General features: G+C 39.5%; 3 long non-coding RNA genes across 3 annotated transcripts; all 3 read left to right on the forward strand.

Annotated features, from left to right (window-relative positions):
* The first annotated feature begins 2,564 nt into the window (after positions 1-2,564).
* LOC122012227 lies at positions 2,565-3,149 on the forward strand. Its single transcript, XR_006120164.1, has 3 exons — positions 2,565-2,611; positions 2,839-2,884; positions 2,977-3,149. It is a non-coding gene; the product is annotated as an uncharacterized LOC122012227 (long non-coding RNA).
* Positions 3,150-7,336: 4,187 nt separating this feature from the next.
* On the forward strand, positions 7,337-8,135 carry LOC122011756. Its single transcript, XR_006120026.1, has 3 exons — positions 7,337-7,504; positions 7,608-7,679; positions 8,097-8,135. It is a non-coding gene; the product is annotated as an uncharacterized LOC122011756 (long non-coding RNA).
* A 5,981-nt stretch (positions 8,136-14,116) lies between these two features.
* LOC122011690 lies at positions 14,117-14,915 on the forward strand. The gene is made up of 3 exons (XR_006120010.1): positions 14,117-14,284; positions 14,388-14,459; positions 14,877-14,915. It is a non-coding gene; the product is annotated as an uncharacterized LOC122011690 (long non-coding RNA).
* The last annotated feature ends 980 nt before the right edge of the window (positions 14,916-15,895 follow it).

Here is a 15,895-nt window from a genome sequence, read left to right on the forward strand (position 1 = left end):
CGGTAGGGACTCCCCCAGGGCGTGACACTTGGTCTCAAATTAGAATTTTAAAATGGATCTAAGTTAGACCAGTGTCTATAGTCCCACTAGAACTCATCGTCACTGGATCTCTCTCCTCCAGTGCTTACCTCCACATACAATCTATAGACTTACTTGACTCTGATCTCTTGAGCCATCAGGTCTTCCTGCAAGATGCCCCATCTGGACTTTAGCTAGTTGTCAAGTCCTGCAAACTCAACTAAATTTTCTACAAGATATCAGATCCTCTTTTGACTTATTTGGGCTTCCTGCTAGTTACCAAGTCCTCCAAACCTAACTAGACTTCAGTATGGTATTTGTTCATCTAGATTCATTAAGTCTGTTAGTCTACACATTAGCTCAAGAGATTAAATCATAAGTCTAACTTTAACCCATTATCATACATCAAAACCTAAGTTAGATCATTTGTTCAAGTTGCACCAACAATGAGGAGGCTCTAGGCATGAAAGTCCAATGAATGAGAGGTTCATCTGACATCAGGTAACAATCCTTTGGAAGGTTGAGATAAGAGAATCAATCGATTGATATGAGAATCTATCGATTGATACTCTGAAAACCCATTCAGATCGGACTACCAATTGATTAATTAGTTTCATTAATCAACTGATGTCGATTTGAAGAAGAATATAAGCGAGTGAGACTCGCTTGTTCTATTCAACTGATATGATCAGTCGATTGATGTTAAATATTAGTCGACTAACACTACAAGAAAACAGGGTTTCAGAAACAGATTTTTAAAACGGAAATAAGATCCGTTTTAAATTTTAGTAAATTATAAACGGATTTGCTACGGAATTATTATCTATTTCATTTTTTTAATAAAAATAATATAGAAAAAAATTTAAAACAAAATTTAAAATAAATTAGAAATAGAATTTATAAATAAATTTTTATAAACAAAAATAAATACGGAATAACAACGAAATTTGATACAAAATTTTATTCGTTTATAAATCTGTTTAAAAATATTTTAAACAGAAAACAATCTGTTTATAATTTATATAATTTGAAAAAAATATATTAAGTAATTAGAAAAATACTTTATTTTAATTCATTAAAAACCCTAACCCTTTGCAATTTCTCCCAAATTCCACCCGACGCGTCTCTGTTCCCAAATCACGCACGCGATGCGATCTTCTTCTCCAATCCCAAATCGCGCACGCGATCTTCTTCTCCAATCCCAAATCGCGCAGGACTCCAAGGTAGGCACGACTCCAAGTTAAGGCGCACGCGATCTTCTTCTCCTGTCCCAAATCGCCATGGCTCGAAGGTAGGCGCGACTCCAACTTAAGGCGCACATGATCTTCTTCCCCGATCCCAAATCACGCACGACTCCAAGGTACGCAAGGCTCTTGCTTAAGGCGAATGCGATCTTCTTCTCCGGCGTTCTTTCCATGATCCACCGAACATGATCTATTTTTAGTTGTAGGTAGATATGAGATTGATCGCATGGAGGTGAACCGAAGAAGGAAATGGTCCTTCACGTCTTTGAGAGAGGATCTGAGGGAGACGTTCTTGCCAAAGGATCCATTTCGGTACTGTCTGGCTGAGGTAGAGTGTCACCAGTCCTCGAGATCTACGCTAATGCTTACGTACTTGGTAACCATTCTGGAATGGGGGCCAAAATATAACCTTGCTAAGTTCCAATGCGATCTCCTCGTCGGCTTCACCGTCGCCATCCTCACTGTCCTGCAAAGGCATCAGCTACGCTTGCCTCGCCTACCTTCACCCCTTCATCGGCCTCTGTACTATGATCTACTTAATTAATTCGGAATCCATTACATGCGTGATTAATTAATTAAGTAATTAATCACTATTTGTCCCTGTTTCAGATTCGAGTTTTATCCCACCGTTAATCTATGCGATATTTGGTAGCTCCACAAACGTGGCTATGGGGGGCACCACCGCCGTCTAGCTGTTTCTTGCTTCGGCCATCGGAGCAAAAGTATCGCTGGTTGACCACCCGGAGTTGGACACGCATTTGCTCTTCACCGCCGCCTTCTTCACTGGACTCTTTCAAGCGGCGCTCGACATCTTCAGGTAATAAATTATAATTGACCATGCATAGTTTCTATTTATTAATAGTTTTTCCTCGCTTGATGAGAATTAAAGTGCGTTAATTTCTAGTGTACGTAAGCTGCAAAAAAAGTCGATAATGTTTTCACTAATTATATATATATATCTCGATGGATGAATACATGCATATGTAGGTTGAGTGGTGGAGTTCTTCTCACATTCGATGATCACTGGTTTCATGGGAGGTACAACGGTCATCTTCATCATGCAACAACTCAAAGGGATGTTGGGATTGAAACATTTCACCACAAACACTGATCTCGTCTCTATCATTTGCTTTATCAACTCCCACAGAGATGAGTTTGATACTTAATTAATTACTTGAAAATTAATTATAAATAATCTGGGACTGTTAGCTATTGCTGATAGTTTAAAGTTTTAGTGAAGATGGGAAAGCGCTGCTCATGGGAGATACTTGATTACCATTTTGCTCCTCAATAGTCATGTGGTTGTGATAACATATGCTTCATATTCTTCAGCCAACAGTCAACAAAAGGTCAACAAAAGGCACGCTTTAAAGCGTGTTAAGCTAGTTTTATTATTATTATGTCTTCTATTTAACTTGTTCATCTCCATTTACTGAACTTCATACTACAGTAATAAAAAATAAATATCATACATCATATACCAGCATTGCTTCTTATAACATTCTATATCTAGACTGTCATTAACATTCTTAATATGTTAATTGTCCTAAGTTTGATTATCTCATTTCTCCCCTAGGTTGTGGTCCAAATCTCAATGGAGATAATATAAATTTGTACTGTTGGTAAGTAGTCATTTTTTTATATTGGTTATTTCATTGCATGCTTGTTTTTTATATTTATTAAACTTACTCATTTCATGTTTTGATTTTGCTAGATTGTCTCAACAAACTTGGTTGGTTCATTAATCCGTATGAAGTAATTCATCTCATGGAGTTCGAGACACGGGAGGGCAAAGGGAAAAAATCATATACATGCATGCTACTAGCAAGAGGATAGATGAAGACATTATTGAAAGTAAAAAAGTGTTGAACTTCTTATCACAAAAAATAGATAGAGGGAAGAAAAGTTTATCAACTAAGGTAGGCAAAGCAAAGAAAAGGAGAAGGTTTGTAAAATGATTTAAGAGGTGAAATATTCAAATCATTTATGTCTAGGAGAATATGATCCTTGTGATCATGAGCGTCGTGATAGAATGTAAAGATTAGATTACTTAAGGTGAGATTTAAAAATTTATACATTTGATTAGATGATGTAAATATTTATTTATTCCAATGTTAATTTTATGATACTTTTGGATTAGAAATTAGTTATTTTAAATATTTATTTGAAATGTGTGTGTGTTTCTCTTAGTAGATAAGAATATAGAAATATAATATAATAAAAAATAGAAATAAAATTATAAATAAAATTATATATAGATTTATAAATATAATTATAAACAGATTAAAATTATTTTTTATATGTTATTTAAAACAGATTAATGATGGATTTAAAACAAAATTTAGAGACAGATTTTGTATTTGAAATTTATTCTATTTGGTTAATTTAAAAACAGATTTATAAATGACTTTTTAATCTGTTTCTAAATTAGAGACGGAATATTTCCGTCTCTTAAATTAGCAGCGGGGCTTTCAATAACGGATTTTAGATACGGAATATTCCGTCTCAAACTTTTTTTAGAAACAGAAAAGTGACTTTCAGAAACTGTTTTTTTCATCTCTGAAACCATGTTTTCTTGTAGTGTAATGTCGAATTGAAGAGCACAGAAGTGAGTGGGACTCACGTGTTCTATTCAATCGATGTGATCAGTCTATTGATATTGGACATCAGTCAACTGATGTTGAATTAAAGAGCAGAGAAGTGAGTAGGACTCACGTGCTATATTGGATTGATGTGTTCAGTCAGATTTTGAAATGAAGAGCACAGTGCAAGTGGGACTCACATGCTCTATTCAACTGATGTGATCAGTCGATTGATGTTGGACATCAATTGACTAATGTTGAATTGAAGAGTATAGAAGCTAGTGAGACTTGTGTGCTCTATTCAATTTATAATACCAGTCGAATTGATGGTTCACATTAGTTGACTGATATTCAAATTAGAGACAGAATTAGATAGATTTTAGAAGTGTTAGTGGTCGTTCAATAGCATAAATAGTTGTGAGAGACCATATTAGTCAACTGATGTTGTGTAACAGTCGACTAATGTTTAAAATAAAGGTTTTAACTTAAGCATCCATATAAAAGGAAAAGAGAACGTTTAAAGGGGAAAAGCTTTCATTCCAAACCAAGGTTTTTCATGCTATCTAATTTCTCAGAAGTGTTTGAGCTTAACCTTCATCTTTGGTGCAAGATTTGAAGAAGAAATCATTGTAATCTCTTCTTGCTGAATCTCATTCTTGCATTATATTGTAAGATTGTTGTAGAAGGTTTCTCCACCTTCAGTTTGGTCCGGGAAGAGAAATTCATAATGGAAGAAGAGAGCTAGGAGTGGACCCTTGGATTACTCGTCTCACGGAGGAGGATACCAAATAATTGAAGGGTTAGCATTTTAGAGTGTTTTGCTTCAAGTTTATACTACAAATTCCAATTCTTATAAGCGAAGTGAACTATTCACCCTCTCTAGCTCTCACGATCCTAACAACTAGGTCAACAAGTCGGTTACCCATTGACCCGATTAGCCGAGCTTAAATCATACTGGCTGACTAGAATTGGGATGAGTTAGACCGGTTATAATTCAGGAACCCAACTTGGGCCCGTAACTGTGTCAACAAACTGGTTACCTATTGATCCAGTTAGTTGGGCTTGAACCATAAATAGTCTCCTCGGGCTGGGGTGGTTATGATTCAAGAGCTAAAATAATTATTAATTCGATGATTTTTTTAATAAATAATGTGGGGTTGGGTCGATTACGATTTAAGGGCTCAATTAATCATTCATTCAATGATTTTTTTTAAATAAATAATGTGAGATTATTCTTCCTTCTATTAAGAAGCTAATTTATGACCTATTTGTTTTGAATTATTTTATGTGAAATTATTCTATTTTAACTTATTAATAAATGATTTTATTTATTTAATATTAAATTTATTTAAAAAAATCAATAACTTATTTGATAAAAAAGTATTTAACTTGATAATATATTTTTTTATTATCATATAAAATTAATTAAAAGTTATAATTTATATGATATATATATATATATATATATATATATATATATATATATATATTCGATTCAGATTTATAATTGGGTAAATGGACTGGTTTTGATCATTAATTTTTCAATTAAATATATAATTTTAAATATATTTTTATAAAATATATACTAATCTTGAACCGTCGTAAACCATAAATTGAATCGTGAATCAGCGATTCTGAATCGTAAACTATTATTGTTTTGGATGGTTGAAGTTAAGGGTCAATGTTCCAGAAATCATTGAACTAATAGTTTCAAACCATCAAATTGATGGTTCTAAATTATCAAATCAATGATTTTGAACCATGATCAATGCTGGTGCAATCATTCTTAGGTCAAGATTGACCAATTTGACTAAGCTCGAGTCGGCTCGAGCTTGAGTTTTAATGTTTGACAATATATGAGAGAGAAGTCAAGTTGGTCAAGGGGTGACTGGATAGTTGTCTGGGAAAGTTCTAGCTGAAGGTTATGAAACGAAAAGTCCTAACTAAAAGTTAGGTGACAGTAAAGATCTAGTTGGGAACTAGGCAATAGAAGTCCTAACTGGGGTAGGCAAAAGAAAGTCTAAGTGGGTCAAGGAGGATCACAAGTTGGCAAAAGAAATCTCTAACTGCGATTAGGCAGGAGAAAGTCCTAACTGAGGTTAGACAAGGTGAAAGTCTATAGAGCGACTAGTCTTAACTGAGGTTAAGTAAAGGAAAGTCCAAGTGCATCAACGAGGATGACACGTTGACAAAGAAAAGTTCTAACTATGGTTAGACAAGGGAAAGTCTTAGCTAAGTTTAGGCAGGATTGAAGTCTACCGAGTGACTAGTCCTAACTAGAGGTTAGGCAAGAGAAAAATCCAAATGGGTCAAAAGTTGATCAAACACTTAGTGATTGAAAGTTCAATGGAAAGTTGGCAAGAGAAAGTCTAAATGGGTCAAAGGTTGATCGGACACTTTGTAATTAGAAGCCCAATAGGAGTTGGCAAGGGAAAGTCCAAGCGGATCACGAAGGTTCAGACACTTGAAGAAGAAGTCCTGGCAGGTCAAGGTTGACTGAATGCTAGGCAATGAAAAATCTCAATAGCTCACGGTTAACATGATATTAGGCAGTGAAACCCTAGACTCAGATCAAGTGATTTAGGGTTGGGTAATTGATTAACTCAATCGATTAGTCTAAAGTCAATCAATTAGGCAGAGTGCTTGATCGATTGGGACCTGCTCCAATCGATTAGGTAGAGTGCCTAATCGATTGAGAGTATTTTCTGAAAACACAATGAGAGTCGAAATCAATTGGGCATTCGATTGGGCTTACAATTGATTAAACCGGGTTTCTTGTGAACTGAGCTGAGATTCATGAGAGAGATCAAAGGCTTAGTGAATCAATTGAGACAATCAATTCAACCTTTCCCAATTGACTGTGCTAATCAATTGGGGCCTTTATCCTAAGAGAAAAAAGAGCTTGAGAATTTAGGCTTTGATTAAGCTAAATTAGGTTTGGGGATTAATGCTACAGTAACCTACCTTATAAGCGCCGAGGACCCCTCTTTTCCCCCGATTCTTCTTCCTCCCCTGTCCACTTCGTCCCGATCCTCACCGGCGATTCTCCTCCTCCTCCTTATCTCGGTGTCGCCGGCGTGGCTGATGGTGGAGTGCTTAGGAGGGAAGACAAGCTACGGGCGTTTCTCTCCTTCCTCCCATTCTCGATTCCCATCGCATCTCAGTCGTGATGCCGGCGATTCTTGATCGCGCCAGTGATGTCCAGCCCATCGCCACCGGACCTTCCTTCTCCATCCCGATTGCTGATGCCCCGTCTCCCTCCTCCCTCTCCCGTTCGTGATGCTGGAATCCATCGACCCACGGGATGCCGTAGCCGTTCTTGAAGCCGTGCCCTAGCTCAGATTCGTCGCCGACAACCACTCTTTCCCCCACCCGATGTGTTTCTCTCGCAACCTCTTCTGATCGTTGGTCGCACTACCACGGCCTCGCTGCCTCGCCGTGTACTGGAGTCTCGATCGAGTGCCACCACCAGGGAACGATTAGTCTAGGTAAGTTTCATCTGGATTTGTTTTAACTCCGAATCTTGCTCAATTGTCTCCATTTAGCTGTTCTTCCTGTTCTGGATTGGATGAAGGCATCAGATCGAAATATTGGAGGATTGCACTGTTGCCGATCACTGCCACTCCAACTCTTGAAGCTGTGGAGGTCACGGGTGTGAAGGTAAGGGGTTGTTGTGGTGAGAAAGATCTTGTTTGTTAGGGTTCCAGCAAATTCAGTGTTGTGTAATTGTTTCCTGGACTGACCTTGGAAAGAATTGATGTAGGAATTCTTGGTGGTTGTGTGCAGAGATTGGTAGAGGGCTGTTGAGCTACTGGGTTTGTTGCCATACCTCAAGGTGAGTGTTTTCTAGTGATGTACCTATGGTATTCTCATTAGTATGATGCTAAATTAGGTTTTCTAAGGAATCTAGGGTTTTATGCTTGCTTAGATTATAAGTGGTGAGTAGATGTATTGATTTAACTCATATTGATATTAGATTATGGATTTTTGGATTGGATGAGTTATGGGTTGGATAATTGAAGCATGTTAACAAGAAGAGTTAACTAATTGAATTGGATTAATTCATGAGGAGTTTTGATTGGATTAATTGATGGTTGTGGATTATGTTTGGTTTAGAAGGAGTTGGATTAAGGATTATTTGGAGGATTTATCAGAGATCAGGTTTGATTAGAGTGATCCTAGTGGGTTAGGAATTTTATTTAGCTATTTGAATCGTATGAAATTAGCTAAATAAAATATATATTGATCGCAGGACTTGGATTCGGGACGAGCGTCTCGACACGGGATTACTTGGCACGATCTACACTTTAAGGCGGGTATTTCTTCCTTGCCTCTATGTAGATTTTATTGAGCTTAGTGCATGGTTTTCTGAGATGGTTTAGGATGCTTTATCTTATATCGTGTTCGTTTGTTGCTTTCCTGCTTGATACCGATGCTTGACCCTTGTGATGATCTATTTGATTCTTATACAGTCTACACTTTGGATTATCTATACTCTGTGGTATTTGTGTACATGTAGAGTATGTATGGTAGGGATTACTTCGTTGGTGGTATTCATATGAGGCTTGTCCATCCGTATGTCGTGTATACTTCTGTCCGGTGTGATGATTGGAGTTGTGTTGATTGTATGTCTGTGGTTTATACCCGTGTTTGATGTGTTTTTACTGGAGGATACATGTTGATTGTACACGTGGGGTTGTGTAGGTGTGTCTGTTGAGGTTATTGGAGATTTTTGGTGGACTATGCATGTGTAGTTATATACGTATGTTTGGTGGGATATATGGAGGTATCATGATGATTATACTCATGTTGTGGGACACTTAGGTGGATTTAGAGTGGCATGGATGATGACGGTGTCCGTATCATGATTATATATATATATCATCATGTTCATCATTCATGTCATACTGACGACTATCGTCTCCCTTGTAGTTGAGAGGGTTGTCAGTCTTTTATAGCCGTCCATTCGGCCACTGATGGAGAGTGGTAGTTTGGAGTGGAGCTAGTCCTGTCGCGCTTACTCAGCTGCTCAGTGTTCTGTCAGCCTCGACCACTCTGGAGTAGTGAGTCTTGAGGGCTTAGCTATGTAGTTATATAACTACTTAGCTGACCGTCCGCTTCGGCCGCCTATAGCGGTATTTGTACTGGAGGCTAGTACGGTTTGTCACGGACCCAAGCCTCTCGGCCATACAGGGGTCGTGGTGTCTAGAGAGGTGGCGGGGGTGACCATGGAGCATGCATGCACATTGGCATTTGATGCGCGATGCATCTTTGGAGATATATTTGCATACATGCCTAGTAGATACTAGTTGCATGTGTTTGTGGTATGTTGCATTTGTTTGCGATATGATTGTTGCATATGGTTGTCATGCTGCATACATGTCATTTATTTTACATGTATTTGCAATCGTATTTATATTGTACAAGTGTCACGGGTATGTCTATTGCGGATCCAGTGAGGTTACTGATCTTGGTACCTTCTGCCGATTTCAGATTGGGTATGTATTTACCATTATGTCCGTAGTGGTTTGTGCGGTTTGTATGTCGGTTATGATTATGTCGGTTACCACGTCGGTATGTTCAGATCGTTGATTATGATAGTATGATCATGTTATTTGTTTCCCTACTGAGACTGTATACTTTTGATCTCCATGTTTTGTTTATGGACCATGCACTATCATTTCTATTACCCATTGAGTTACCTATACTCACCACCGCATGTATACATTTATGTTTTCGGGTAGCTTGTAGATGGTTGGTGTCGCTCGGAGTATCCTGTCTGCCGGGTCCTACGTCACATCCGAAGACCGTGCTTATTTTCTTTTGTATATTCTTTTATTATTTTTGGCATTGTATTTGCGTATAGCCATGTGGCTATCCTATGGTTTTGGTGTTGTATTTGTGTTTAAGCCGTGCCGGCATGCATTGTATTTATTTGTGTTGTGTGGGCTTTCCTTCGTTTTTCCGCTGTGTTTTGGTACAGCCGTGTGGGCTGTTTTATATATAACTGCGTGGTTGTGATTGTTTCATTCCAGCCGTGTGGGCTGTTATTATAACTGCGTGGTTGTGTATATAAATATTCCAGCCGCATGTGGCTGATGTATTTTGCTTGTAGTGATGCTTCAGATTGTCACCGGTACTGGGGAGGTGCTGCCGGATTTTTGTCTGGCAGAGACTCCTTTGGGGGCGTGACAATTTAGTGGTATCAGAGCCGGTTCGATGCCTGCTTTGTTTTGTTTTGGATTTTCGAGATTTATCTGATACCAATTTTTGGTATCAGAGTAGGTACGATGCCTATTATTCGTGTTTTGGATTTCGTGATTCGATTTTCTTGATGTGACTTTTCGAGTTTTGGGACCAGGCAGCAGCAGGACTTCTCCAAGCTATAGGAGGTATGTATGCATATGGTTATCATACATTTCTGTTGGTATATGTACTGTTGTCCATGATAGTTTTTTTATGACATGTGTTAGTACTCTTCTGTTAGTACCTGCTTATTTGCTTGTACCATGCATTTCATGTGTTGGGTCAATCATTGATCACGGTTGACCTACTGGAGATCAACGTTTTAACGTTTTACAGTCTCAGGGGATTCGTCATATCATACTACTAGTTGTTTTAGTGTCTACTACGACTAGTTGGTTGAGAGTTAGGGTCACATACCAGTCTAGGTTATTATTAGCTGGATAGTGGTTGGTATTTATATACTCATATTGACCCTGTTGGTAGAGTATTGATTTACTCCTGTTGGTTAGGTTAGTAGATTACCCTCCTTGACTTGGGTAGGGGTGGATCGATTTTACCTTAGTTGCTTTTGACGAGGATTGATTTATCCTTATTAGATCAGTTAGTTGACGATCGATTTATTTAGCAGTTCGATCATTAGGGTATCGTCATACTCTATTTTTAGAGATTTTGATCTTTGGGGTTACTTGTGTTGGGTTAGATATTTGGGAGACTCACTTGAGTACGTGACTTGTACCGTCATGGGTAGAAAGGACTGAATTGGCCGTATACCATTATCGGCTTAGTCAGTTTGTAGAGGATTGTCGTATCCGATTCCATGGGGACTTTGACTATGGATTGTCTGTACCTGGTTGGGGGGCTTAGAAGGTACATTCAGATAGGATACCGCACGGTGTGGAAAAGTGTAAAGCTACGTGCTTAACACTTTGAGATACAACCGTTACAAGGGTATAACTTAGAGAGTACATTCAGATATGATGATCTTCGAGGGGTAGAGCGTTGATTGACAGATATTTTGATCAGTTGTTTAGTTGTAGCGTTCCTCTATCTTTGTGTTCATTGCTCGATACTGGAGGTTGCTGAGCCTCAGGATGGAGCAATCGCAGTTTGATGGGGTACAAGACAATGGTTAGACGACTCAGCTAACATTGTCTCTATCAGGTGGCTCAAGACCTTGACCACGTGATCATTTTACCAGATCTTGTAGTCTATATCTCATATTAGAGGGTTTGACCTTTTATCGGTATTTGTTGAGGGACATATATAGGATGATGATGAGGGTGGTGGATATATCTCTTTGTTAGGTAGACACTTAGTCAGCGAGTTGTGTGACCCTATGACTTTGGATTGACATTCTTTTACTGTGGATATTTGATTATCAGAAAGGATGAGATGATGAGATTTGGCAGACTATATGGATACATTTAGTTTGTTGGCAATAGGTGTTGAGGGTTGGATGCTTTCGTTTTTCTCTATCTTTGTGTAGGAGACTATCCGGTATGATTGATTGATGTTGAGGATGATTTTGATTGATAGATATTAAGAGATCAGGTGTGATGATATGTTATTTGTTGATGATCTATTGGTGGATATTTAGTTTGATGGTCTACTATTTGGTGTTTGAGGTTGATAGAGACATGAGGAGTGATGTGTCTGTGATATTTAGGGATTTAGTGATTGTAGTTGGTCATTAGTTTACAGACTTGTTGTTGATGATCTTATGGTGGAGTAAGCCTGTGGTACGTACATTATGAGTCCTTGGGGTTACCGTTTAGGCATGCCATGCTTAGATGTTTACATGGACTCAGTGTACTTGGTATTCATAGGGTTTGGATCAGTTTTCATTGTCTTTATTGGCGATGTTGTGATCTATTCCCGATCCGAGGTAGATCATGTACACTAGCTTCACATAGTTCTAGAGATGTTTCGACGAGAACATTTATATGTGAATTTAGTAGTACGTATTGCGATTGTCTTTTACGAGTTTTTGGGACACGTTGTGTTTAGTAGAGGATATCGGTGGATCCACAGGAGATGGAGGCTGTTATCAGTTGGGAGTAGGCGTAGTTTATACTGGAGGTCCACTGTTCCTTTCGTGGTCTGGCTGGATATTATCAGAGATTAGCTGAGGGTTTTCTCCAGCATTTATGCCGTTGATTGGATTGTTCGGAAGGGTATGGAATTTTCCTGGATAGATGTCTGTGAGATCAGTTTTGATAGCTGCACCTATCTTAGTAGTACTTTCTAGTGTAGACAGATTTGCACTCTACACAGAGGTATTGTACCTGGAATTTGGTGCAGTTTCGATATAGCATGAGCGAAACAGTCTTGCGTCAGTAGTTAGAATTCTCGTGTAATGAGAATGAGATTCATTGTTTTCTATGGGCGATTGTGTGTGTTTTCGAGTCACTTCTTATCCGGGAGGAGTTACTGCAGGAAACACCTTGATATGGGTTTGCGATACATTCGGGTGACATCTGATGTGTGGAGACATTGGAGCACTCTTATTAGTGGAACGATATAAAGAAAGACATCACGGACTTGGTAGCTTGATGTCTATTATGTCAGCCAGTGGAGGTTGAACATCAGAGATTAGTAGGATTATCTCCGTTGATTTGGATACTGGAGTGGAGTTGGGAGCATGTTTTGACGGATCTTGTTGTGGGATTATCCAGGACATGGAGAGGATATGATGGTATGGGTATTCATTACTGGGTGACGACTTTGCTCCCTAGCCATCGATTTGTGGGACAGATTCTTTTGGATTGAGTATTAGGATTATACTGTGGAGAGATTACCGGACCTTATGGTATATCTCTGAGGGTTATATTGGATGGAGATCAGCGATTTCACATCATGTTTTGACTGAGGTTATAGCAGACTTTGGGTTAGGAGCTTTACTTTAGTATAGATTTTCATCTTAGAGTGATGGATAGTTTGAGCGCTCTATCATGTGTTGGAGGATTTATTGATAGTGGATTTTGGATTTTAGAGGTGTTTGATTTATCCACAGTTGGCTAGATTGCAGAGTGGGAGTAACAGGAGCAGAGTGAGCTCATAGCTCACAAAGTCATCACTATTCACTTGGAGGTGGATTGTCATGCTTAGAGATATGTTTATGATACTAGGGTTGGAGATTTGTTTATGATACTTGGATGAGTGGCATATGAGTATGTTGATTGGTGGATACCTTGGAGGAGGGTCCCTGAGTTGACCAGTAAATTTGGGGACCAAATTTTTTATTAGTGGGGGAGAATGTAAAATACCACAAAATTAAATAATAAATGTTATTGGACGGAAAATCTTATTGGATTTTTCAGGAATTTCTAGAAATTTTTCGGGATTTAAACGGAGTCTGTATGACCCATTTTAGGGGGATAGATTCTGGGTACAGAGGAGGTCTGTTTGGAATACCCAAAGGTGGGAATTGATTGAGGAGTGGACTTAGGCTTTGATTAAGCTAAATTAGGTTTGGGGATTAATGCTACAGTAACCTACCTTATAAGCGCCGAGGACCCCTCTTTTCCCCCGATTCTTCTTCCTCCCCTGTCCACTTCGTCCCGATCCTCACCGGCGATTCTCCTCCTCCTCCTTATCTCGGTGTCGCCGGCGTGGCTGATGGTGGAGTGCTTAGGAGGGAAGACAAGCTACGGGCGTTTCTCTCCTTCCTCCCATTCTCGATTCCCATCGCATCTCAGTCGTGATGCCGGCGATTCTTGATCGCGCCAGTGATGTCCAGCCCATCGCCACCGGACCTTCCTTCTCCATCCCGATTGCTGATGCCCCGTCTCCCTCCTCCCTCTCCCGTTCGTGATGCTGGAATCCATCGACCCACGGGATGCCGTAGCCGTTCTTGAAGCTGTGCCCTAGCTCAGATTCGTCGCCGACAACCACTCTTTCCCCCACCCGATGTGTTTCTCTCGCAACCTCTTCTGATCGTTGGTCGCACTACCACGGCCTCGCTGCCTCGCCGTGTACTGGAGTCTCGATCGAGTGCCACCACCAGGGAACGATTAGTCTAGGTAAGTTTCATCTGGATTTGTTTTAACTCCGAATCTTGCTCAATTGTCTCCATTTAGCTGTTCTTCCTGTTCTGGATTGGATGAAGGCATCAGATCGAAATATTGGAGGATTGCACTGTTGCCGATCACTGCCACTCCAACTCTTGAAGCTGTGGAGGTCACGGGTGTGAAGGTAAGGGGTTGTTGTGGTGAGAAAGATCTTGTTTGTTAGGGTTCCAGCAAATTCAGTGTTGTGTAATTGTTTCCTGGACTGACCTTGGAAAGAATTGATGTAGGAATTCTTGGTGGTTGTGTGCAGAGATTGGTAGAGGGCTGTTGAGCTACTGGGTTTGTTGCCATACCTCAAGGTGAGTGTTTTCTAGTGATGTACCTATGGTATTCTCATTAGTATGATGCTAAATTAGGTTTTCTAAGGAATCTAGGGTTTTATGCTTGCTTAGATTATAAGTGGTGAGTAGATGTATTGATTTAACTCATATTGATATTAGATTATGGATTTTTGGATTGGATGAGTTATGGGTTGGATAATTGAAGCATGTTAACAAGAAGAGTTAACTAATTGAATTGGATTAATTCATGAGGAGTTTTGATTGGATTAATTGATGGTTGTGGATTATGTTTGGTTTAGAAGGAGTTGGATTAAGGATTATTTGGAGGATTTATCAGAGATCAGGTTTGATTAGAGTGATCCTAGTGGGTTAGGAATTTTATTTAGCTATTTGAATCGTATGAAATTAGCTAAATAAAATATATATTGATCGCAGGACTTGGATTCGGGACGAGCGTCTCGACACGGGATTACTTGGCACGATCTACACTTTAAGGCGGGTATTTCTTCCTTGCCTCTATGTAGATTTTATTGAGCTTAGTGCATGGTTTTCTGAGATGGTTTAGGATGCTTTATCTTATATCGTGTTCGTTTGTTGCTTTCCTGCTTGATACCGATGCTTGACCCTTGTGATGATCTATTTGATTCTTATACAGTCTACACTTTGGATTATCTATACTCTGTGGTATTTGTGTACATGTAGAGTATGTATGGTAGGGATTACTTCGTTGGTGGTATTCATATGAGGCTTGTCCATCCGTATGTCGTGTATACTTCTGTCCGGTGTGATGATTGGAGTTGTGTTGATTGTATGTCTGTGGTTTATACCCGTGTTTGATGTGTTTTTACTGGAGGATACATGTTGATTGTACACGTGGGGTTGTGTAGGTGTGTCTGTTGAGGTTATTGGAGATTTTTGGTGGACTATGCATGTGTAGTTATATACGTATGTTTGGTGGGATATATGGAGGTATCATGATGATTATACTCATGTTGTGGGACACTTAGGTGGATTTAGAGTGGCATGGATGATGACGGTGTCCGTATCATGATTATATATATATATCATCATGTTCATCATTCATGTCATACTGACGACTATCGTCTCCCTTGTAGTTGAGAGGGTTGTCGGTCTTTTATAGCCGTCCATTCGGCCACTGATGGAGAGTGGTAGTTTGGAGTGGAGCTAGTCCTGTCAGCTTACTCACCGCTCAGTGTTCTGTCAGCCTCGACCACTCTGGAGTAGTGAGTCTTGAGGGTACAGTTGTCAGAGGGCTAGAGATGTGAGTGGTCAGGACCCTTAGCTATGTAGTTATATAACTACTTAGCTGACTGTCCGCTTCAGCCGCCTATTGCGGTGCTTGTACTGGAGGCTAGTACGGTTTGTCACGGACCCAAGCCTCTCGGCCATACAGGGGTCATGGTGTCTAGAGAGGTGGCGGGGGTGACCATGGA

The sequence above is a fragment of the Zingiber officinale genome, chromosome 8A (genome assembly GCF_018446385.1).
Source record: "Zingiber officinale cultivar Zhangliang chromosome 8A, Zo_v1.1, whole genome shotgun sequence".
In the NCBI taxonomy this organism is placed as follows: Eukaryota; Viridiplantae; Streptophyta; class Magnoliopsida; order Zingiberales; family Zingiberaceae; genus Zingiber; species Zingiber officinale.